The sequence below is a fragment of the Dromiciops gliroides genome, chromosome 2 (genome assembly GCF_019393635.1).
Source record: "Dromiciops gliroides isolate mDroGli1 chromosome 2, mDroGli1.pri, whole genome shotgun sequence".
Lineage (NCBI taxonomy): Eukaryota > Metazoa > Chordata > Mammalia > Microbiotheria > Microbiotheriidae > Dromiciops > Dromiciops gliroides.
The window spans coordinates 147101915-147127774 of NC_057862.1; the positions used below are offsets into that span (position 1 = coordinate 147101915).

The window sequence follows — 25860 nt, forward strand, 5'->3', positions numbered from 1 at the left end:
TTTTTATCAACCCCATTTTACAGAGAGAAATCCAAGGTTGAGAGAGGTTAAGTGACTTGCTCAGGGTCAAACAGATAATTATTGCCTGAGTCAAGCTAAGCTTCTAACTCAAGTCTTCCTGACTCCAAGGCAAACACTCTATCCATATGCCAAGTGGGTAGAAGAGATGAGATCCTAGGTACATTTAAAAGGTTGACCTGGGCAAGGAGGGCTACCTCTTTACCAGACTGGAGTAAAAGAGCAGAGACTACAGCATGTCAGAGTTGTGAAATACAGAAGAGATGAATGGAAGATCAAAAGGAAGAGCCTCTTATCTTCCCAGCAAAGTGTGAGGCAAGAACCTCAGATATAAGGGAGAGGAAGTAGGGGTGGTAAGCTTGAAACAATCACTGTGGAGAGTAGGGCCAAATCTAATAAGTCTTTTCTCAATATTCATGCCTCTAGATCTCTCTGCAGCATTTTACAATGATGACTGCCTTCTCTTCTTCTCCTTCTTTTTTTATTTTGGTGAGGCAATTGGGGTTGTGACTTGCCCAGGGTCACACAGCTAGTAAGTGTCAAGTGTCTGAGGTCAAATTTGAACTCAGATCCTCCTGAATCCAGGGCCACCTAGCTGCCCTTGCCTTCTTTTCTTGAGTATTAACCATTCTTTCTCAGTCTCCTTTGCTGGACCACCTAAGACATAAGTGTGAGTGCACCCCAAGGCACTGTCCTGAACCCTATCCTCTCTTCTCTCTCATGCGACCCCATCAACTTCTCTGGTTTGAATTGTCATCTTTATGAAGATGATTCCTATAGCTAGCCCTAGTCTGTCTCCCGAGTTCTAGTCCCACCAATAAACATTTCAAACTGAATCTTCTTGAAGTATCTAAAACTCAATGGGTCTAAAACAAAAATGATTATCTTTCTCCTTAAACCTACTCCTCTTCAAATCGATATAATTTCTGTCAAAGGACATACTATCCTTCCAGCCACTCAATTTACCACTTCTAAAGTCATCCTAAATGACTTATTCTCCCTCAATACACATACTCTATTAGTTCCCAAGTATGGTAAATTCTACCTCCACAAAACCTCTAACAACCATGGCCTCTCTCCTCTTCTCTCCAAAAGTCAACTATCCTAGTTTAAACTCTCATCACCTGATTTCCCTGACTCAGGCCTCCCCCTTTCTTTATCCAGCCTGCGCAGAGCTGCCAAAATGATATTCTTTTTTTTAAACGTTTTTTGTTTTGTTTTCCAAAATGATATTCTTAAAAGCATAAGTCTGTCCTTAATCATTAAATTTCAATGATTTCCTATTACACCTGTTGGCTCAAACAGGAATGTCTTTGCTTAACCTTTAAAGCCCTTCACAGCCTAGCTCCACATACTCTACAATCCTGCCACACTAACTTTCTTGCCATTCCTCACACATATGACATTTCCCATCTCCTCCGGCTTTGCAAAGGCTGTCTGTCCCTAATGCCTGGAACTCATTCCCCTTCTCTTCTCAAACCTTTCTGCAAAATTCATTTCAAGTACTCCATGAAGTCTTTCTGATCCACTGTAGTCTCAAACAGCAGAAGAAAAAAAAGATTGAGAAATAGAGCCAGCGCAAAGCAATCCCTAAAGTAAGTTTTTGCCTTCACCTGCTGTTTAGCCTCCACAATGTCTAGAGATCCAATTGAAGCTGAAACTAGTTAGGTGCTAACCTTTCAGGAGAGATAGTTGTGCTGCTGCTACTGTTATGTCAGCTAATGTAATGGACCTAAAGAAATGTTGAAAACTAAGAGATGGAACACCAGTTAGATAGGCATCAGTGGCAAAGTCAAAGAAGAATATATTAAATGAAAGTTTCAGGGGGAAGAGAACTGATTCAATGGGCATTAGTTTTTAGGCAAAGACAGACAATATTATACTTCCCTCCTGTATTCTGGCCTGTTTCTCCAAGTTCCATATGTCTGGCCATTCAATAACTTCCCAGTTAGATGCAGAATGCTTAGGAGCTGTCCTTACGATTGCTTCCAACTCTCCATTCTCATGAATAAATTGTAGAACTTGCTTCCCTCAAAAGTTATCTTATATTGATTTTGTGTGTATATTTATTATATAAATTATATATAGATATATTAAACTGATATATGCTTTATATTTTTATATGTGTGTGTATATAGTTAGCATTTTATATATCACTTTAAGGTCTCCAAAGCACTTTACATTTATCATTTGATCCTCACAACAAACCTATGAAGAAAGTTCTATTATTATCCCCATTTTACAGATGAGGAAATTGAGGTTCAGAGAGATAAAGTAACTTGCCCAGGATCACACATATACTAAGTAAGAGGCTGGATTCGAACTCAGGCCTTCCAGACTTCAAGTCCAACACTTGTGTGTACACAATATCTAAAGTCTAAGAGCAAGAACCATTTCATTTTTTGCCACTGCATCTCCAGTACCCAGTACAATATCTGGCATACACCAGGCACTTAATCGATGCTTGCTATTTAATAGATTAACACCTTATCACCAAATATAAACAAGTTCTGGTCTTTCCATGCTTAAAAAAAAAATCCAAAACTTTAGTTAGACCCTGTCACACCCTCAAGCTAGATAAATCCTGTATCTCTTCCTTTTCACTTCCCCTAAAAAAGTAATCTCCACTCTCAGATTCTATTCCCTGAACAGCTACTAACTTTTCAAGCAATTGGAATCTGCCTTGACCACTCTACTAAAACTATTCTATCAAAGATTTCTGAGGTTATTGATCATCTCTTATGTAATAAATAAGGTGACCTTTTCTCAGTCACAGAACCTGATTGTTGGAAAGAACCACAAAGGCCATCTAATCCAACCAATATCTGGGCAGGAACCCTCCCCTACAATATACTTGACATATGGTTGTCCAGACCATGTTTGAAGACCCAGAGTGAAAAGGAGCTTCAGGTAACACATTCCATTTCTAGTAACAAAACTTGTATAGCATTTTAAAGTTTGCAAAATGCTTTACATATATTATCTCATGTGATGCTCACAACAACCCTGAGATAGGTACTACTAATATCTGGAAGCCCTGGTGACATTCATCACAGTGTCCCTAGCAGGGACCCTTCAAGGGACATTCACAGTCAGCCTAAGCTCAGGTAAAAAAGGTCCGGCCAGCAAGATTAGCCAGTCTAAGCCACAGCATGATACAAAACGATTTTCCCTATAGGTGATTTAGAGGGGTTGAAGCATCTCTCACATCACACCTTGGGGCTGGGACCTAGTCTCCTATCAGAACAGCTAGGTAGTGCAATGGATAGAGTGTCAAGCCTACAGTCAGGAAGACCCGAGTTCAAATATGACCCCAGACTTACTGGATGAGTGATCCTGGACAAGTCACAACCTCTTTTGCCTCAGTTTCCTCACCTGTAAAATGAAGATAATAGTAGAACCTACCTCCCTGGGTGGTTGTGAGAACTAAATGAAATAACAATTGTAAAGTGTACAATTAAAGGCACAATGCATGTCACATAGTAAGCACTATATAAATGCTAGCTATCATTAGGGTCTGTCAGACTTACAGAAGTTAAAACAATAATAACAATAATAACAACCAACTCCCAGTAGGTAATTCCAAAGGAAAGAAAAACGGGACAAATAAAAATACACACAAACAAGCCATCAGATACTAAGGGACAGAAGACATGAATTTAGGCACAAGATGGGGCTGGGTCTAAGCTCTGATCCATCTTACTGTCCTAGGCCAGGGCTTCAGAAGAATTCATGAGAAAAGAGAAACAAGAGTATTACATGATAAGTAGGCAAGGAAAGGCTGCTATTTGAATCACTAAAGGGAATACCTACATCAACATAATTACAGATATATCTGAAGCATTAGAGTATGTCCTATGTATTGCACACAGCAGTCATTCAAAAACATTTGTTGAATGATCATATTTTTGTTGATCAATAATTAAAACTATTCAGTCAAGAAGCATCTATTATTATTATTATTATTACTGCTACCCCCAAAAAAGGCAAAAAGAAGTCCCTGGCCTCAAAGAGCTCACTCTAATAAAGGAGAAAACCTGTAAATAACTAGATACATACAAGATATATACAAGGTAGATATAAAGTAATCTGAGAGGGGAAAGTAGCTAGGGGAAACAGAAGAGGTCTCCTGCAGAAGATGGGATTTGAGTTGTTTTTAAAGAAGCCATGGAACCAGCAGGTAGAGGTGAGGGGGCAGAATATGCAAGGGACATCACCAGCACCAAAAAAATGGTGATGGGAGCTGGAGTGTCTGTTCAAGGAACTGAAGTAAGCAAATTTAAGTAGACTGTAGAATGCATGGAAGGAAGTAAAGTATAGGAAGGCTGAAACAGTCAGAAAGAAGCCAGGTTATAAAGAGCTTTAAAAGCCAAACTGAGGACTTCATATCTGATCATGGAGGTAAACAGGGAGTTACCTGGAGCTCATGGAGCAAAGAAGTGATATGATTAGACCTATGGCTTTAGAAAAAGCACCTTGGTGTACTGAGGGAGTTAAATAAGAAAAACAGAGGTCCTGGGGGTGGATTGGTTCAGTTCTGAGGGTTAGAAGAGGAAAAAAGAGAATGAAGAGATATACAAGTTTACAAAAGAGAGAAAAGGGGTAGATCTTGCTATTCCTCACAAATGAAGCTGTGAGAATATACCAACAGAGGAAGAGGTGAAGGGAATAGCACCAGATGAATTTCACTCATGTGAAATTAACAAAGAAAGGTTTTAAACACACATACATGGGCTGGTGCAGAAATACATAAAACTCAACAGGGAAAAAGAAGGTAGGGGGAGGAAGGGATAAGAGAATGAAGGATAACAGCAAGAAAGGAAGAATCACAAGCAAAACAAACTTCCTAATACTGAAAAGGGATCCAAAGGCGGGGGGGGGGGGGGGGGACGACAAAGAACTAGAATTTAAGGGAGTACCCTTAAATTGCCGCTTAGATAACTGGGGGAATGGCTTAGCAAATTATGGTATAACAATGTAATAATAGTATCATGTCATTATAAGTGAAGAAACTGACAATTTCAGAGAATCTTAGGTAGTATGAACTGACAGAGTAAAGTGAGAACCGGAATACTTTATGCAAAGATAACATTATAAAGAAAAATAATTTTCAAAAACTCAACAACTCTAATCAATGGAGTGACCAATCACCTCTTCCAGAGGACCTATGAAGAAACCATGTTACCAACTTCCTGAGAGAGAAGTGATAGACACAAAGTACAGAAACATACATGCATACACACATACATGTGTAGACAGAGCTAGACAGACAGAAATGTTTTAACATAACCACTGTTTGCTTGAATCAAGGAGAGCCAACAAGCATTTAAAAGCACTTACTTTGTGCTAGATACAAAGAGGATAGATAACAAAGAAAGGCAAATAACAGTACCAGCCCTCAAGGAGCTCAGAGTCTAATAGGGAGACAGCTATAAAAAGACAGAAAATACACAGTATAAACTTAAGATAATCTTAGAAGGAAGGACTAGCAATAAAGGGAATTGGGTAAAAGCTTTCTGAAGGTGGGATTTGTCTAGGACCTAAAAGAAGGTCCTAAAATAAGGTGAAGATGAGAAGGGAAAGAATTCCAGGGATGGTAAACAGCCACTGAAAATTCAGAATTTGGGGATGGACTATCATATTCAAGTTAACAGTAAGGAAGCCAGGGACACTGGATCACAGAGTATGTGAAGGGGATAACAGATATTTATTACAAGTGGTATATTTTCTCTCATTCTCTCTCTTTATCTCATTCTCTCTCTGTCTCTGTTTTTAATTGGGGGGGGAGCATAGTGAAGGGGAGTAGTAATAGTGATGCAAAAAAAAGTCATTGTTAACATTTTTGAAGATGAACAGATGAGAACACAAAGGAGGTTCAGAAGGAAGCACAGACAAGTGAAGCAGTTCTGAGAGATATTTGTAGAATTTATTATATACTTTAAAAAGAAGTAATATAGAAGTTCATGGTTTCATATGGAACTCTCTTTTTTTGTGGTCTGATATGTATATCAAAATGTTCTTTAAGTTCTGAATTTTTAAAAGGGGATTTTAAAAAGAAAAAGAAAAGAAACATGACCTCAGCAATGAAAGTTGGATTGGCAAAGGAAGAGATCTGAAGCAAGGAGACTGGTTAGAAGTGTAATGATTGGAATGACGCCACCTGCTGGAGACCTACTGTAGGAAAGCTCCAACATGAGAAGAGGGCCTCTGAGGACAGGACCATGCAATTTTTCTTGGGCGTCAGGAAGTGACGTTGGCTGATGGGAGGAAGAAGGGGGAAGCTGGCTTGCAGGCTCACGCTCTTTTCAGAAGACTGCTGGAGAAAGGAGCTAGGAATGCTCTCTCCCTTTAATAGATAGATGAATCTAGGCCTTTCTCTCTCTCTTTACCAAATTCTTATTCTCCTTAATAAATGCTTAAAAGCCTAACTCTTGCTAAAGCTTACAATTTATTGGCGACCACTCATTAGACATTTTAGACAGTATATCTAGAATTTTAGCCCTTACAGAAGACTATTGCAGAAGTCCAAGTCAAAGGTGATGAGATGGATATGGTTGTATTTGGGGGATGGGAAGGAACAAGCATTTATTAAGTGCCAACTATGTACCAGGCACGGTCCTAAACACTTTACAAATTATAATTTACAAATCTCATATTATCACCACTTGTGAGTGAAGAGGATGAATATGAAAGATGATATGAAGGTAGATATGACAAGATCTGGCAATGAATTGGATGTGTATGGTGAATGTCAGTCAATAAGCATTTATCAAGAGCAGTTAGTCAAGAATGAGAGTGAATTTGCAAGCCTAGGTAAATGGAAAACTGATGGTGTCCTTGACAAGAAAGTTGGGAAGACAGGAGGGCTTGGGGGAAAAGATAATGAGTTTTGGACATGAATTTAAGATGTAAACAGGATAGCTAGATAAAGATGTCCAAGAGGATCTACAGGTAGATAAATAGATCTAGTAATCATATCAATTCTTAATGTGAGATCCATGAACACTCAAGGGGAGAAAAAATTACATCTTTATACTAATATCTAACTTAAATTTAGCATTTCCCTCAATTATGAATGTAGGGAACAAACTAATAGTCTGAAAAGGGGTACAAAGGCATCACCAGACTGCCAAAGGGGTACATGATATTAAAAAAAAAACCATTTAGCACCCCTGACCTACATAGAGATAATAAGCAGTTTCATAGGATTTTAAACTTGAATCTGGAAGGAAACTTAATATTTCCTTTTCATTAAGAGCCTAGATGTTGAGACAACTGGTAGCCTTTGTAGAAAGAAGGATAGGGGGCGGCTAGGTGGCGCAGTGGATAAAGCACCAGCCCTGGATTCAGGAGGACCTGAGTTCAAATCTGGCCTCAGACACTTGACACTTACTAGCTGTGTGACCCTGGGCAAGTCACTTAACCCCCATTGCCCCGCAACCCCCCCACCCACCCCCACACACCAAAAAATAAATAAATAAATAGAAAGAAGGATAGATTTGGAACTAATTAGACCTAAGTTCAAATCTGGTGTCAGTCACTATCTGTGTAACTCTGAGCAAGACTATCTGCCTCAGTTTCCTCATCTGTAAAATGGGTATAATAATAGCACTTACTTAACAACGTTATTGTGAGAATAATAAAGTAATATGTAATGTGTTTTGCAAAACAAAGCATTACAGAAATTCTAGCTAGTATTAACAAAAGAACATTCTAACTCAGAGTAAACAAGCAGAATATAAAGTGGGGGGGGGGGAGAAGGAAAGAAACAGAAATGGGACATAAATGGGACTCTTGGTTATCCACAATCATAACCTCTAAAAAATAAGCATTTTGATTACATACATTGCTGAACTAATAGCCAACAATTCTACCAAATAAGTTGTCGTATGATAATCAATTTCACAAGAAAATATCAGAGAACAAAAGATTACCAAGAACATAGAAAACACTAGGGCTCACAACTCAAGAATTACTTATTTACTTTTCATATATATATATATATATATATATATATATAGTATATTCAGAAGGAAATGCACCTTCATTAATCAATCAACAAGACCTTATTAAGTGATGTTTGGTAAACACTGTGCTAAGCAAAAGATACAAAGAAATGAAAAACAAAAGAAAAAAGGAGGAGGTCCCTACATTCAGGAAACTCCCATTCTAATGGGGGAAACAACATAGAAACAACTATGTATATACAAGATACATACAAGTGTAAATGGAGGGATGGCGGGGAGAGCAGCCAGGTGGTGCAGTGGATAAAGCACCAGCCTCAGAGTCAGGAGGACCAGAGTTCAGATAAGGCCTCAGACACTTGACACTTACTAGCTGTGTGACCCTGGGCAAGTCACTTAACCCCAACTGCCTCACCAAAAAAAAAGTGTAAATGGGAGGTGATCCCAAGGGAGGCACTAAAGCAGGGAAACACTGAGGACACTTGCAGAAAATGTTATCTGAGCCGAATCTAGAAGGAAGCAAGGAAGCCAAGAAGTTGAGGTAAGAAAGGAGAGAACATTCCAGGCATGAAGAACAGCCAGGGAGAAAAGCACAGAATGGAGAGATAGAATGTCAAGCTCAAAGAACAGCAAGAAGGCCATTGTGGCTGGATTGTAATACATGATGGATTGCATGGAAGGGAATAAAGAATATAAAGGTAGGAAGAAGGAAAAGTGTGAAGGGCTTTGAAAGCCAAAGAGAATTTCTTCTATTTGGTTCTAGAGGTAACAAAGCCACTTGAGTTTCCTGAGGGTATGGTCAGATTTGCACTTTAGGAAGATCATTTTGGCAGTCAAGGGAAGGCCTATGTAGAGTATGAAGAAACTTGTGTCATGAAGACCAACCAGAAAGCTATTTCAATTAACATATCTATTTTCTATATTAATTATTTGTTTGAGCTTAGGTGTTTCTGACTTCTTTAACTATATGAATGAATGCCTGTGCTTTAATTTATCAATACTACGTAAGTTTGTCTTGTATTTCAAGTAAAAAGCAAATACAATAACATTTTCATCTAATTATTAGACATCACAAAAACAAAACATTGAAATTATGTTTTTAAGCAGACAGGAAATGATTCATTTTTTGATGTGGGAAACATGCCTGAATCATTTTTCTGGGTAGAATCTGGCCACCAACTTGTTAAAGAACAAAATTAATACAAAGTTAGAAAAAAAGAAAACTAAAAAATATGGTATGCAATTAAACTCCAAGCTGACCCATCTAAAGTTATTGTAACCAAAAAATATATTTGTATTCATTCTATTTCTACCTTCTTCCTTCATTAGAAAATAAGCTTCTTGTAGGTAAAGATTATTTTATTCATTGTCATAGTGTTTAGCATATAAAAGGTGCTTAATAAGTATTTGTTAAGCTGAAATGAGAAAAAAAGCAATGAAAAGAATTACAATTTCCTAGGCAAGTTTAACTGATGTAAATCAACTGCCCTAACTAGGAGACTAAAAAAATTCAGAATTATATTAGTCCACAAATACTTGGCTCATCTGTTAACAGGACAGGTATGATGTATAATCTATATATGATAGTTTGCCACCTCAGGGAGGGGGGAGGGGAGGAAGAGAAAGGGATAAAAACTGGAACCCAAAACGATAAATAAAAATGTTTATTATTTAAAAATAATAATAATAGAAAAAGAAAAAAAACAGGGCAGGTATGGCAGCCAACATCAATACTGGTTTGTAAAAATAAACTTGTTTCACTTACTAGCTGTGTGACCTTGGTGAAGTGACTTGTCCAGTGTCACACAGATAGTGTCAAGTGTCTGAGGCTGGATTTGAACTCTGGTCCTCCTGAATCCAGGGCCACCTAGCTGCCTGTAATATCATATTAAAACAGCAAAAAGCAGTAGAGAAAAAAACAAGTTTCCAGAAAACTTGTTGAGACACCAAGTTAAGAAAAGTCATTCCAATGTCATTTAAAGATGAAAATGGAAACAGAACAAGCCAATCTGCAAAGATGTTTTTAAGCAGTCTTTCACTATCAAGGACAATGAAACCACCAGATTTGGATTTTTAAAATAAAGTTTTCATTGATATGTTCTGTTTTTACATTACCCAAATTTCACCCTGTATGCCTCCCCTCTTTCCCTCTCTGAAAGCTATGCCTTATATTTTATTTTTTCTTTTATTGATCTGTCCCTCCTTCCACTCCCCTCCCAATTGAGCAAATTAAAAAAAAATAAAGCCCTCAATACACAGATGTTTAGTAAAGCAAAACAAATTCCCACATTAGCCATGTCCAAAATACGTATCTAATTGTGCATTTCAAATTAATTATCCCTGACAATAGGTAAGTGACACATTTCATCTTCATTCTTTTGGATTCATGGCTTATCAATGTGTTTTTCAGAGTTCTGAAGTGTTTCAAAATTGTTTTTCTCTATAAGGTTACAATTGCATAGATTTTTCTAATTCTGCACCACTTTCATAGAGGTCTTGTCTTCCCAATCTCTAAAACTGCCATTTTATAATCTTCTATGGCACAACAGTATTTCCTTACACTTATATAACATTTAACCAGTTCCTCAATAGGACATCTCCTTAGTTTCCAATTTTTTGTTACTATGAAGAGAGCTGCCATAAATATTTTGTACATACTGATTCTTTTCCTTTCTTTGATCTCTATATGGCACTGCCAGACAAGCCACTTAACCTCTGCCTCATTTTCCTTATAATTAAAAGGGAGATAATAATAGCACTGACCTCACACATTTGTTATGTTCCTTCCCCTTTTTTTCATTATGACTCTTGAGATTCTTGACTTATTGTTTCTCCATATTGTGTGAACCAATTTTTAATTGGGGAGTGTTAGCTAAGCGGTTCGCCACAATATTGAGGCAAGGAAGAAGACCGACAGCCTCCCTCAAAACAGAGCAGGATTTATTTAACAAGAACGAACTTAAAAAAACACAAACAGGATCAGTAGGATCAAGGAAAAGGAAATAAAATGGGGAAAGGGAAATTATACAGCTGAGAACAAACAGCAGCGTCTTGTCACCTTCCAGCTTCAAGCTAGAATGGCCAAGAACCTCCCTTCTTCCCAGCAAACCCCAGGCTGACCACACACAGCCCCCAGCCAATTGGCTGGTCACTGACAGTCACATGACTGCCCTCACTGGGCTTCCAATCATTATAATTTTGCCAGGCCCATGTAGGCGTCGGGGAATGGTGATGACGTGAGGTGCCAGTGCCATGGCAACAGCTACAACCAGTGGGTGGAGCACCGTGCTATTTGCGGAGCCCCAGAGGCCAGTGCACGTGCCAAGGTTTGTTTTTTTTTTTAATTCTAGCCAGAAGATGGGGTCATAAAAACCTCAAATAACAATTCTTTACAATATGAATTGTTATTTTTTTTCTAGCTCTATAAAATTCTTTTGAGAGTTTGGTATTGCTATGAATAAGTAAATTCATTTAGGTAATAATGTCATTTTTATTACAGTGGCTTGACCTAAACATAAACAAGTGTTTCTCCAAATTATTTAGGTCTGTATTTCTGCAAAATGCTTTATACAATTTTATACTATTTGTGGGTGAATAATAATAGCCACTATTTACATAGCATTTTAAGGTTTGCAAAACATTTTTTTTCATAAAAGTATTTTATTAGTTTCCAGTTACATGTAGAGATAGTTTTCAACATTTGTTTTTATAAGATTTCTAGTTTCAAATTTTTCTCCCTCCCTCCTGTCCCTCCCCAAAACAGCAAGCAATCTGATATAGGTTATATATGTACTATCATATTAAACATATTTCTGCATTAGTCATGCTGTGAAAGAAGAATCTGAGCAAAAGGGAAAAACCTCAAAAAATATATATAAATAGTATGGTTCAATCTGCATCTAGATTCCATAGTTCTTTTTTTCTGGATTTGGAGAGCATTTTCCAACATGAGTCCTTTGGAAATCTTGGACCATTGTATTGCTGAGAAGAGTCAAGTCTATCACAATTGATCAACACACAATGTTGTTGATACTGTGTACAATGTTCTCCTCCTTCTGCTCATCTCACTCAGCATCAAGTTCATGTAAGTCCTTCCAGGTTTCTCTGAAATCTGCCTGCTCATTGTTTCTTACAGCACAATAGTATTCCATTACATTCAAATACCACAACTTGTTCAGCCATTCCCCAATTGATAGGCATCCCCTCAATTTCCAATTCCTTGCCACCACAAAAAGACCAGCTATATTTTTGTACATGTGGGTCCTTTTCCCTTTTTTATGATCTCTTTGGGAAAAAGACCCAAAAGGGGTACTGCTGGGTCAAAGGGTAGGTTTGCAAAACATTTTACAGATATCTCCCTTTATCATCATAACAATCCTGGTCTTATTATTATCCTTCTTTTACATATGAGGAAAGTGAAGAGGTGACTTGCCTAGGGTCACATATGGATTCTAACATCAATTATTGATGTGCTTAGAGAAAAAGAATTTTGTAATCACAATTGAATAAGAAGTGGAAGAAAAACAGCTGAATTGCCTATGGAAAAATACAAAGTTATTTTAATGACCCACAGTTTCTCCCAGAAGCAAAGGGCCATCTTTTAAATATTTTCTTCAGTGGATCACCCAAAAGAAAATGGAGGCACTTTGAGCTTGGCAGGGTGCAACACATTACAAACAAGGAATTACGAAAGGAAAAAAAAAGGTATAGAAATGACATCAAGGAAATGGATGAGGCAAAGGAGATAGATGGGGATCATTTGACTAATATTAAGAAAAAAGCAATAGACAATTCACATGTTCCAACAGTACACTGTTTATGTAAAAGAATAAAAGACACCTAATACATTGGGTAAACTGTAGCAACTAGATAGAACATTAACAACAGGATAGGGGGCAGCTAGGTGGCGTAGTGGATAAAGCACTGGCCCTGGATTCAGGAGGACCTGAGTTCAAATCCGGTCTTGAACATTTGACACTTACTAGCTCTGTGACCCTGGGCAAGTCACTTAACCCACATTGCCTTGGAAAAAAAAACAACAGGATAGGCAGCTGTGGATGGGTAGTGATCTAGATCCTTAGAATAAAGAATCACAATGATGAGATAAGAGATCCATTTGAGTATCTGAAAGTACAAAGCTTCAATTAAGCTAATAATTCTTCACTTTAAGTCCTACACCTCTAAAACTTGTTTTTTGTTTGTGACATCATTTGCCCTTAAATAATATTACATCATTTCTAAATACATTCTTACTCTAAATGGGGAGGGGAGAGGGAAGGGGGAAAGAGATTTCTAAACCAAAACAATTATCTGTCCTGCTATAAACAAGACATACTAAGCCAAGATGGCAAACATGCATGTTTTTATTTGGGGTTGGGGGAGGGGTTCCATTTCAAGTTTTCTAGAGCTATGTATACTATGTACAGTGTACACAGTCTGATATATAGGATCAGAGAAGAACTGAACAGAGTTGAACAATGAAGACCCTGAATAACTTTCCAATCCTTCAAACATTATCATAAAATATTAGAGCTAGAAGGAATCTTGGTGATCATCTAATCTAACCATCTAAAATATGTAAAGTGAAGCCCAAAGAAGTGAAATACATAGCCTAAGGTACGTAACTAAGCAACAGAACTGAGGCTAGAATACTATTGGTTTCCTGACTCCATGATAAAGCAGCATATTCCTCTAGAATACCATGCAATAACCTTCACTCTTTTAAAAAGTTATTGGAGGGGGGCAGCTAGATGGAGCAGTGGATAGAGCACCAGCCCTGGAGTCAGGAGGACCTGAGTTCAAATACGGCCTCAGACACTTAACACTTACTAGCTGTGTGACCCTGGGCAAGTCACTTAACCCCAATTGCCTCACTTAAAAAAAAAAGTTATTGGAGGCAGCTAGGTGGTGCAATGGACACTTGACACATACTAGCTGTGTGACCTTGGACAAGTCACTTAACCTTCATTGCCCCACACACACAAAAAGTTATCAATTCCAGGGTTCATACAATGTCCTTTTTTTTTTTAATTTTTTTTTTTTTAGGCAATTGGGGTTAAGTTACTTGCCCAGGGTCACACAGCTAGTAAGTGTCAAGTGTCTGAGGCCGGATTTGAACTCAGGTACTCCTGAATCCAGGGCCGGTGCTTTATCCACTGCACCACCTAGATGCCCCACGATGTCCTTTTTTACCGTTCTTTCTTTGTATTTATATTTTGGGGTGCTTGTCAAGTTCATAATAATAAAAAGCAAAGTTTTTAATGTTATTAACTTCCCCATCACATAGAATCTAATCGATTTTTGTTTACCCAAATGAATAGAAGTGAGTAAAGGTATAGGTACTCCAAAGTAACAAATCATCTAAAAGTTTGCTTATATTTGGCTTTGGACTTTGTATTTCAATTTACATTGGAATATAGAAGTGTATTATTTTCTGAGAATTCACTTTATTTTTTCATTTATTTAGAATTTTCCCCAAGTTACATGTAAAAACAAATTTTCACATCAATTTTTTAAAATTTTGTGTTCCAAATTCTCTTCCTCCCTCTCCACCCCTCCTTAATTACTCAAGCAATTCAATGTGTTATATATGTGTAGTCATGCAAAACATTTCCACATTAGAACAAAAAAATTAAACTTCAATCTGTATTCAGATACCATCAGTTCTTTCTCTGTAGATGGACTGAATTTTTCTTAAATCCTTCTGATAGCATCCTGCTCATCACTTCTTACAGTACAATAGTGTTCCATCCTAATCTCATCCCACAATTTGTTCAGCCATTCCCTAACTGAGGGGCATCAACCCAATTTCAAAGAGAATTCATTTTAAATAAAATAATGAAGCTATACCATGAAAACTTTCAGGGGACATAAAGTATCAAATTTCCTCATCCTGAATCCTCCACCTTGAAATTCCTTCTTTGCTGGAAATAAACAGCTGGATTCTAGAACTGATACAAAGCACCAGCATAAACAGATCTACCCTGTATCATAGCTGCCCAGGACCACAGATAAAGGTTTCAATTTCAAAATGACATCCACAGAGATTTTAAAAAACAACAACCAAGAAACTGAAAAACCAAATGTCAACAGAGAATATATAATTAAGAAAACTAAACACTCTCAAGTGAATCAGATAGACTACCAGTAACGCAGGTAATTAAGAAAACAACTGTAAACACTTTCAAATTTTACCCATGCTGAATCTACAAGTGACCGGCTATTCAAGAACTGACAGGTATAAAAATCCATTCCAACTCAAAGTTGGATGGTGCAGTGGATATTTTATTTGGATTATTCTCTGCTGATCTCTAATCTTGCATCTCCAACTACCTTTCAGACTGGTTGTTCAGTAGACATTTTGAACTAAACCTGTCCAAAAACAATCTCATTTCCTATCCCCCTAAACCCTCCTCACCTCCTATTTTCTCTATTACTGTGGAGGGCAACACCATCCTCTCAGTCCCTCAGGCTTGCAAGCTAAATAGCTTACTCAAGCTCCCTACAAATTTCTCACCCCTCATATCCAATTCCTTGCTAACAGCCGTCCATTTCTTTCCAATAAGTCACCCCTTCTCACTTTTGACACCACCATCACTCCAATGTAGGCCCTTATCACCTCACACTTGGGCTACAGCAAAAGCTTGTTAGTGGGTCTCCTTTGTATCATCTCCCCTCATTCCAATCTATCTTTCATTCAGCCTTAAATAGAATGATTTCCCTAAAGAGCAGATGGAACCATGTCACTACTCTACTCAAACTCCAAGCTCCCTATCACCTCCGGGACCAAATGCAAAATCCTCTGTTTGAAGTTGTAAGATATAATGGGCTTTCTGTCAACACCCAAAGGCCCCAACCAGAGGAAATTAATCTAGATCACTGAATTAAGTTAGACTGAGAGTGATTGACTTTGCTGATTAAACTACTTAAAGTTAATCAAATCGAAACCACAACAGGCCGGCCCTCAACAGAAGCTAAGGACTTTGAACTCAATGAGACTACCCTCAAGTCCAGTGAACCAAGGGATTTGAGTAATGTTGACCAATCAGCTTGAAAGATGGCCTCTTCCAGGGGAGGGAGGCAGGAAGAAGAAGGGCTGTTTCCTCTCTCAGTTAAGTTCCAAACAACCTTGTGGTGGAGGACTGGGGAGAAGAAGCAGGCCAGGTTGAACCTTCATCTCTGCTATACGAGAGAGAGGTTTTTTCTTGGTTTTCTGACCCAGGTGTGTTCTCTCTTTACTCTTTAATAAATACTTAATACTAAAAACTGGTGCTAAGGCTTCTAACTTATAGTAAACCCTAGCTAGTATTCCCCCCACACTGGGGGCAGAAAAACGGCAACCCCACATTAGATTTTAAACGTTAGAGCGAAAAACTCCTCGTAACCTAGCCTCCTCCTACCTTTCCAATCTTCTTATAGCCTACTTTCTGCACCAAGTAAAATTTTACAAACAAGGAAACTAAGATCAGAAAGGTTAATGATCTGCTCAGGATCACTGTGCTAGTTAAATATCTGAGCTGGGATTCAATCTCAGATCACAGACTTTGCAAAGCCAGTGTTCTCATAAAATGCTGCTTGGGAAGCTTATCAATAACTTGCATCTCAAAAATTTGCCATATCACTATTTTTCCCCAAAGACCTGTACAATTCACATGCACGGAATTCCCTCTCTATTCATACAGCCACCACCCTTATTCCCACCCAAATGAACAGGCCAACTATAGGAGCCTCCTAAGAGAGAAATAGAAGTATGATGAACTAGAAGTGCTGAATGAGACAGATTATTTTCTGACACATTCAATGTGTGAATCTGTTTGACTATACTTATTTGTTACAAAAGAGGATTTCTAAAGGGAGGACTGGGAGGAAGTAGTTTTGATAATGATGCAAAAATTAATAATAGCTAGCATTTACATGGGCAGGTAGGCCTAGAGTCAGGAAGACTCATCTTCTTGAGTTCAAATATGGCCTCAGACACTTACTAGCTGTGTGCCTGGGCAAGTCACTTAATTCTGTTTGCCTCAGTTTCCTCATCTGTCAAATGAGCTGAAGAATGAAATGACAAATCACTACAGTATCTTTGCCAAGAAAACCCCAAATGGGGTCACAAGTCAGACACAACTGAACAAGTATTTATATAGTATCTACTATAGCCCAGGTATTATGCTAAGAGCTTTACAACTGTTATCTCATTTGATCTTCACAATCCTTATCTCACAATCCTTATCTTCACAATCATTATTCTCATTTTATAGATGAGGAAACTGAGGCAAATAGAAGTTAAGTGATTTGCCCAAGGTCACACTGAGGGTGAACTCAATATTCCTGACTCCAGGCCCAGCACTCTATCAACTGTGCCACCGAGCTACACCTTAAAAAGAGAAATTTTTAAAAATATATATCAATGAGGGGCAGCTAGGTTGCGCAGTGGATAGAGCACCGGCCCTGGAGTCAGGAGTACCCGAGTTCAAATCTGGCCTCAGACACTTAACACTTACTAGCTGTGTGACCCTGGGCAAGTCACTTAACCCCAACTGCCTCACAAAAAAACAAAACAAAACCAAAAAACAAAACAAAAACATATATCAATGAAACATTTTAAAATCCTACAAATGAAGGAAAAAACCTTAGGAAGTTCAAGATAAAACAAGCAGGACAATTCTGTTATCATCCTGTCAAATTTAATATATACTTTTTAAAAAGAAAACTAACTCTACATAATACTCTTCTGTATACTGAAATATTCATTTTTTTATACTGAGTTCATAATTTTAAAAATTTAAATTAAAGATACATAAAAAATACAGAGGAAGACTATATAGGAAGACTTATACAAAACTGATAAAAGGAAACAGAACCAAGAAAAAATATGTACAACAATGTAAATGGAAAGAAAAACCAAAAAAATCTAAACTGAATGTTGTAGAATAACAGTGACCAAGGACCAAGTCTGGCCCCAAAGAAGAAATATGAGAATGTACCACCTTCTCTCCCTTCATTATAGGGATGAGGGACTGACTATGTATATAAAATATAGCATGTTACAGTCAAATTCGATGTTGGTTAGTTTTTTTGAATGGGGGATTTTTCATCATCTTCATACACTGTTATAAGGCATTTATTGGTAATGTAGATGTCAAAAAAAGCAATTAGAAATTTTTCAATAAAAGGGGGGTGGGAGATTCTCCATAGTCTGGCTCCCACATACTCTTCTATGCTTATTTCATTACTCCTCTTTACCCACATGCACTACTCTAACCTAACTTTGCTGGCTGTTCTCTGAACTCAACACGCTGTCTACGGCACCCCTATCTTTGTAAAGGCTAGCCTCCATTGCTGGTGTGCTTTCTCCTTATTTCTACCTCTCAGAATCCTAGAATCCATCAAGGTTCAGTTCAAGCACCACTTTTGATGAGACCTTTCCTCATGCTCTCATTTACTATTCCACTCTCCCTGTGAATTTACCTTGTATATAATTTATATTTGAAAGGCAGTGTGATCTAGTAAATTGGGAGCCAGTCTGAGAACCCAGAAGACCTAGATTCAAGTTGTCTCACTCAACCTGGCTATATATAATAATCATAAGCAAGTCACTAAACCTCTCAATCTCCCAAGTAATTCTCTTAAATTGCAGTTGAAATTACAGAACTGTTGCCCAATCTACACTGATAAAGTGAATTTCCCTAGCATAAGCTCCCCACACCAATAAAATCTTGGGTCAAGGCCAAAAGAAGTTATGTTTTCCATCTGTTGCCTCTTATATTTTCCACAGGAAAATATTAGGTCCAATATTAGGGCAGGAGTGTTACATTATTGTCATTGTAGCCCTAAGCATCTAGTATAATGCCAGGCACACAGTAGACACTGGAATGTTTAAGTTATTGGCAAAATTTTTTATTTAAGATGAACCATATAAAACTACAGGATCCTAAGCCCCAGAACATACCCCAAACCACTGTCTGATGGGGAAAAAGCACTCTTCCCTCATTTCAGAAAAACATTTATAAAGCTCCTACGTGCAAAGACCTGTGCCAGGTACTTGGGACAAAAAGCCAAAAATGACACGATTCCTGCTCTCAAAGAGCCTGTATTTTATCGAAGATTTGCTGGTGAGAAGAGGTTAGTGTAATACAAAACAGGAACTGATGGGATAAAGGAGAGATCCAAATGATATTTGGGGAGAGAAAGCACACTAATACAAATTCTCCTACAGCACACCAAATGTAAAACAAGTTGGAGTTTGGAGGAAATGTCACAGAAGACACTGGGGTAAATCTATCTAGAGTTCTGATAAAGAAAGAAAAACTGATTAGAGTGGCATAATTTGTTGTTGTTCAGTCATTTCAGTCATGTCTGACTCTTCTGACCCCAGTTGGGGTTTTCTTGGCAGACATGTGGTGGTTTGCCATTTCCTTCCCCAGTTCATTTGACAGATAAGGAAACTAAGGCAAACACAGTTGTGACTTGCCCAGGATCACTAGACTACTAAGTGTCTGAGATGGGATTTGAACTCAGGTCTTCCCGACTCCTGGCCCAGTGCTCTCTCTATACAGCCACTGCACCACTTAGCTGCCCCAAAGCAGCATAGAGGGTATACCAAATATAATTCCAAACTATTTTATATACAATCAATCAACAAGTATCTATTAAGTGCCTACAAAATGCCAAGCACTATGCTAGGCACAAAAAATAACAATACAACCCACAAACTTTAATTCAAAGTGATTTTTTTCCTTTGCTTTGCCTAGCATAATTACTATGTGCAATAAAGTACCTAAAATGTCTTCCAGCTCTAGAGCAATAAATAATCCTATGTTAAAAATGCTGGATACAAAAATTTCATAACCTCTATGTGCCTGTTATCTCTGTATCTTTAAAATGGACTAAACGATCACATTTATTCTGCAACTGCCAATCCAAAAACTGTACTATGGAATGTATCAAGTTTGTTTTGAAACATTAAAAAAGTCTATTTTACATAAACTAAATAAATCTCACTTTTAGCTTGTTTCACACCAAGGGCACTAATCTTTGTGATGTGCCTAAGCAGTCTTTTCATCCACTGAGTCTTATGTACACCTCTGAAAGGGATCCCAGAAAAGCTGGGCACTAACACCATGTACAAAAAACACAGTATGCTAGTATAGAAACAAAAATCAAAGTAAAACAGAGAGAGTCAATAGGGAGCCCTACTTAATCAACAAAAGTACCTACTAATGCACTAGGCACTGCCTGGAAACAAAAGGAATATAAAAACAAAAATCTTAACAGTCGTTGCACCCAAACAAGAATTAGTAGACAGCTTGCAGCCTCTCCTGACTATTCCCCACCAATGCAAACTCCTAGAACTGGCAAATAATAATAACCAATCAGGCCACAACCACCAAATTCAAGTCTTACCAAATGAAAAGGGATCAGTGGAGCAAAACAATTTCTATGGCCACATGAGAGTCCTAAAAGGAGAGTAGTTAAATTGGGTTAAAGTACTCGCTCTTCTCTCCTCCATATTTCAGAGCAGACTAGCTCAAAATTTAATTCTATTTACTAACTTCTTACTAAGTTGCAAGATCACAGGATCTTGGATTTAGAGTTGGAAGGAATGTCAGAGGCCATTTAGCCCAACCTCCTTCCCAATTTTACAGATGAGGAAGTAAGGCAAGGTAGATGAAGTGAGCAGAGCCATCATCACACAGGTAGTATGTATCAGCAGCAGGTTTTGTTAAAGTCCTCTTACTGCAGAGAAGTGCTCTTTCCACTGCACATGCTGACCCACCCTAAGGGAACTTCTGGGGAGAGAGGGAAAGCTTTCTCTCTTTGCCCCAAGATCAGAGGGCCCATTCACTTACGGAATGCATGTCCAGCACCTGCCTTTAAGCAGAATCCATTCCTGAACAACACTGCCAGATTCATCTTTCTAAAGCACCCTTTTTTCAAGGAAACCTGGGTTGCAGAAAACCAATTCAGTGATTTGCCAACCTTTTTCAATAATAAGGACTTTTTAAGCTCAAAACATTTCTCAGACCCCCTGAATAGGAACTAAAATATTCGTTTCTGGCAACTGAAAAAGTGTATAATCTATGAATTCAATAATGCTTTTAGATGAATTTAAATTGTATTGATCACAAATGCAGCAACACAGGAAAAAAGTGATATAAATTTAAGACATTTATTCAACTTATTGAAATATATTTGCTGGGTGGGGGTGGGAATAGAGGAGGAAGAGAAGTTGGAACAATTTTTTTTTTAAATTGATGTTAAAATTTGTTTTTACATATATTTTGGAAAATAAAATTCTATTATTTAAAAAAAATTAAAAAAATTTTTTTAAAAATTAAAAAAAAAAAGAAATATATTTGCTTGCTTATTTGATTCGTATATATGGATTCATCCTCACAACCCAAAGGTGGGGAGTCACTATTTGATATATCAGTCCCTTTCCAAGCTGAAAATTACAGTTCTAAGTTATATTGATAAGACAGAGAGTTATCATGGAATCGATAATTCAAAAGATCACTGGATTCAGCCTAGTGTCTTCAAGCAGATAAGAATTATCACCCTCATTTTGTCAATGAGGCAAGGTCACACAGCTAATAAAGGGTGGGACTAATGGCTCCTCAAACACTGTACAGTATTATTTCTGCTATGCCACATTATCAAATGGAATTATTTCTCATGTTGGAGTTGTTTCATTTTGCCACTAAAATGTGATGGAATGATTTGTTTGGATCCAAAATTTTGAGTTCTTAAGTTCCACCTTCAAGAGTACTGTCTTGTATCTTTCATGGAAATTTGTTGGGTTATGAATACACAGCTATAATTCATATTGTTCCAAGCACAAACACACCAACAGGCCCTATGCAAACCACAGGGAAAGTGGTTTTAGCAATAATTTTACATTTTCCTGTTTAACCTCCACAAGCATTTTAAAGCACAAGAATTTTCAATCACTGTTATGGTCTTGTTGAACTTAATGGTACTGAATGAACAACCACAACTAGCCAGCAAATTGCATTCATATTTTACTGATCATTTCACTAAACACATAACCCATATGTATTAGAACATTATTAGTAAACAAAGTTTTGAAATTTCCTTTCTATAATAAAAGAGCATGACAATAATGCAGGAACCTATTATCACTGCATTCATTATACAGCATATTTTAAAATCGATTATCTGAACAAAGAAAAATACAGAAGTAGAATCAGGGATCTTATCTGGAATTTTATTTAAGTTCCTGGTACTTCAAGGGACTCAGTATGGGATTTTCTTACATTCTAATGTTAATCTATATCAGGAAAAATAAGCAAGGGCAAGAAGAACAAATCACCTATCCCATGCAGCCTTACAACCACGATTTTTCATTAATGGGGCAAATAAAGTCTCAAATAATTTTGTCAGTATATCCCCATCAGTAAAGTTCCAATGGGGAAAAACCCTCCACTGATGCAGACTGGCATTTTGCCTTTATTTACTATAAAAGTTCTTTTAAGGAAACTAAACATAATTATGGAGAATTTGCTTTCCAATTAGAATGTAGTTACACAACTATGAAATTAAAGTTTGTAACATAATACAACAGACATCTGCTATTGTGGGGAATTTTTTTTATCCTAACACTAAATTCTTCCCCACGACAATGATATTCCAAGTTTTTCTGTCATTTAAGTCTCAAAAATCTAAATTCTGAGATATTTTTGTGACTATTCTTTTACATTGAGTTGTCTGTTGTCTAAACAAATGTTTAGAAAAACAGAATTTTAATATGCCACTAAAATGAAACATTCCTACCCCCAAACTAGCAAAAAACATACTAAACTCTCTAAGGTTTTCTCTAATTTTATTTTAAAGATAATTTTATATTCGATTAAAATACTCATGTATTTGTCTACTCTTCTACATACCAGAATTATGTGAGCATAAAATAGATTAATACCTAGATAAAAATGAACAGTTTACAGTTATCATATGCAAATAGCATATGTGGAAACTTAAAAGGCAAAGCAATGGTAATCATAAGATGCACAAAAATCAAAGCAACTCAAGGACCTTAGGAGGTCATTTAATTCATCCACTTACAATTATCCAAGACATTAGAAACTATACCATTTTTTTAACTCCAGACTCCCAACCTCCCTAGTAAATTCATTTCAACATGAAATGACTGTCACATGACTGGGGAAATATTACATTAGTGGGGTTTTTTGTCCTTTATTAAATCCCAAGGTTTATGTATACATGTGTACACTATAAATAATCAGACTGTCACATTCACACCCTTCTTCTAATCCCCCAAATCCCTAAAAGCATTTCTAAACTAGCAATACAACGTAACACCTTGCAGTACAAAAATACTGGTAATCAATTTTGTAAAAACTCTTCAGATAAGGTGTTTTTCCCCTCTATGAGTAATCTATCAAGAGTTCCTTCTATTTTAAAAAACCCTGTTCATTTTCAATACCAGACAGAAATGGGGGTGGGAGGAGAGAACCTTATATGTACTAAATCCAAATACAGAATAGAAAAAATACATTAAAAAACCATACAGCCAAGAATCAATTGGAACAGGGAGGGTTAAAATGAAAAGATAGTGAAGAAAGAGAGCCCAGTCATGATGGTGAACAAGCAAACACAATTTTAACCAGAATGGGTGGGGGAGTCTCTGTCAACTCTTTAAAAAAAAAAGAAAAGAAAAGGCATTTTTGGTAAATATTCAAATGGCAAGGAATCAAACAGAGGACCCTGGAGTGTCAATAATCAAGGGCCATATTTTTTTAACGTTTTAAATGCTGTTCCTATGTTTCACTTACATTTTAGGATGAATAAGCCTGTCTTTTACATAACCTCTAGGAAGAAAAAAAAAGCGCACCTGTAGCCTGGCCCCCTTGCCCAACCACCTCCCACCCATAAATGCACCATCTACATAATATTCCCTGGGACTCGACTATCAACAGCACCATCTCCATCATGCTGGACCGGCCTCTAAGGGTGCCTTCCATTTCTAAATCTATCAACATATGCAGGGTTGGATACTGCGTTTAACTTCACCTACTAGTCGGAGAGGCGTTATTTAAAAATAATAATAATAATAAAGGGGGAGAATATGATATAGTTTTACCCAGTTAAGAGCAAAGCCCAAAGGCAGCTAAGACCCACGTTACCCCAAACTCCTTCTAGAACTCACCACCCCACAAAGCGGGAGCCGGGGCTGGTAGAGGTGCTCCCTCTCCCCCATCCACACCCCAGCATCAGCCCCGGGGGAGAGGTTCGGGCCGCCGCCCTCCTGCTCCTCCGGCTCCCAGAGGACCGGGGCGGGGGGGGGGGGGAGGGGCGCTCGTTAGCGGATAAAGGGGGAGGGTGGGGAGGGGAAGGAGAAAAGGAGAGGGAGATCAGAGGCGCGACACCCCGACTCCCCCACCCAACAGCTGGGGCGAAACGGATAGGAATGGGGTCCCTTTGCCGGTTAACCCGGGAAGCTTCGGGGTGATATAAGGCTTCCGAACGGCCCCGGGAAGAAGAAAAGGTGTGGGGGGGGGGGGTAGACAAGAGAGAGTCCAAGGAGCTGCTGCCGGGCCCAGGGAGGAGCCCCCTCAGGCCTCGCCCCCAGCCCCTGACTCCCCACCCTCAGGGGGACACCCGCCGGCAGTGGCGGCAGTGGCGGCGGGTCAGGACCGGCACAGCCCCGGCCAACCCTTCCCGAAGGCGCGGGAGGCAGGCAGGGAGAGCCGAGAAGAGGTAGGAGGCGTTACCGTGAACAGCTCCGGGAGCTGGCGGGGCTGGGTGGAAGGAGCCGACACCGGCTCCGGCTCCAGCTCCGACTCCGATTCCGGCTCCGGTTCCGGCTCCGACTCCGGCTCCGACTCCGGCTCCGGCTCCGGCTCCGAGGCGGCAGCGGCAGCGGCAGCGGTAGCAGCGGCCGCGTCCTTTATTTTTGCTGCAGCAGCGGCGACTTGTCAAAGGGAAAGACGTAAGAAGCGGCGAGTGAGTCTCGCGGGACTTGGGTGGAACTCTCGCGCAGCCTGGAGCCCTCTCTCGCCTCCCCTTTCCCCTCCCCCCAACCTCAGCACTTCGGGTCCAGATGGGGAGGGGAGGGAAGGAGAGAGGGAAGGAGGTGGAAGCCTAGGAAAGAGGCAGGAGGTAGAAGGGTGAATGGAAATGTAATTAATTGGAAAGAGGAGGAGGAGGAGGGAAAAACAGAATGCCAAGTTCACACTGCATGCCTAACACACCCACCTTGTTCTTTGTCTTCCTTTGGAAAGCTGCTTGTATTAGCACACTCCATCTGCCATCAAGGAGACCTCGTCTCACTTTTCCTAACTCACCAAGAAAAGAAAAAAAATTGTTTCCCAGCCCCCCACCACCAATAAGTCACAATTGCCCGAAAGTTGCATAGTCACGGATATTACAATGTACCAAATGAGTACATATTCCTCACTTCAACCAGGATGGCTAGCAAACTACCTTCTGTCTCCAGATCTTTGATGGGGGGGAAGGAGAGACATCATGCCACCCACTTGACTAAATTTTATCTAGATAAGGGAACACTACCAGACTCGAGGCCATTAACCCCCGTGCAAATGCTTCAGACTAAACCAAGAGCACACGTGTTTTGCTCTCTAGCAGAAAAAAAGTTGACAACTGGCCGGAAATATCGGGAGCCACACCTCTTTATCTCTAACTGGCTCACGCAGCCTTTTGAACTCTCTTATCTGCCATCTCACAGGGCTAAAAACCTGTGGTTGGTCAAGTTCAACAACATTCAAGTGTTTCAGTTGACCTACTTCTATCTTGTCACCCAGCTGTGGGCAAAAGGAAGACAGAACCCATTGAACAGGGCCTTCTCTTTCTTGGAATTCTTTTCTATTACAGAGTACTTAGC

General features: G+C 38.7%; 1 protein-coding gene across 1 annotated transcript in view; it reads right to left on the minus strand.

Moving 5' to 3' along the window:
• Nucleotides 1–24962, minus strand: part of HERC1 (HECT and RLD domain containing E3 ubiquitin protein ligase family member 1) — a 219291-nt gene extending 194329 nt beyond the window's left edge. The window contains 1 exon segment of the mRNA XM_043980938.1: nucleotides 24731–24962. The gene's annotated coding sequence lies outside the window, so the exon portion shown is untranslated.
• Between the last annotated feature and the right edge of the window lie 898 nt (nucleotides 24963–25860).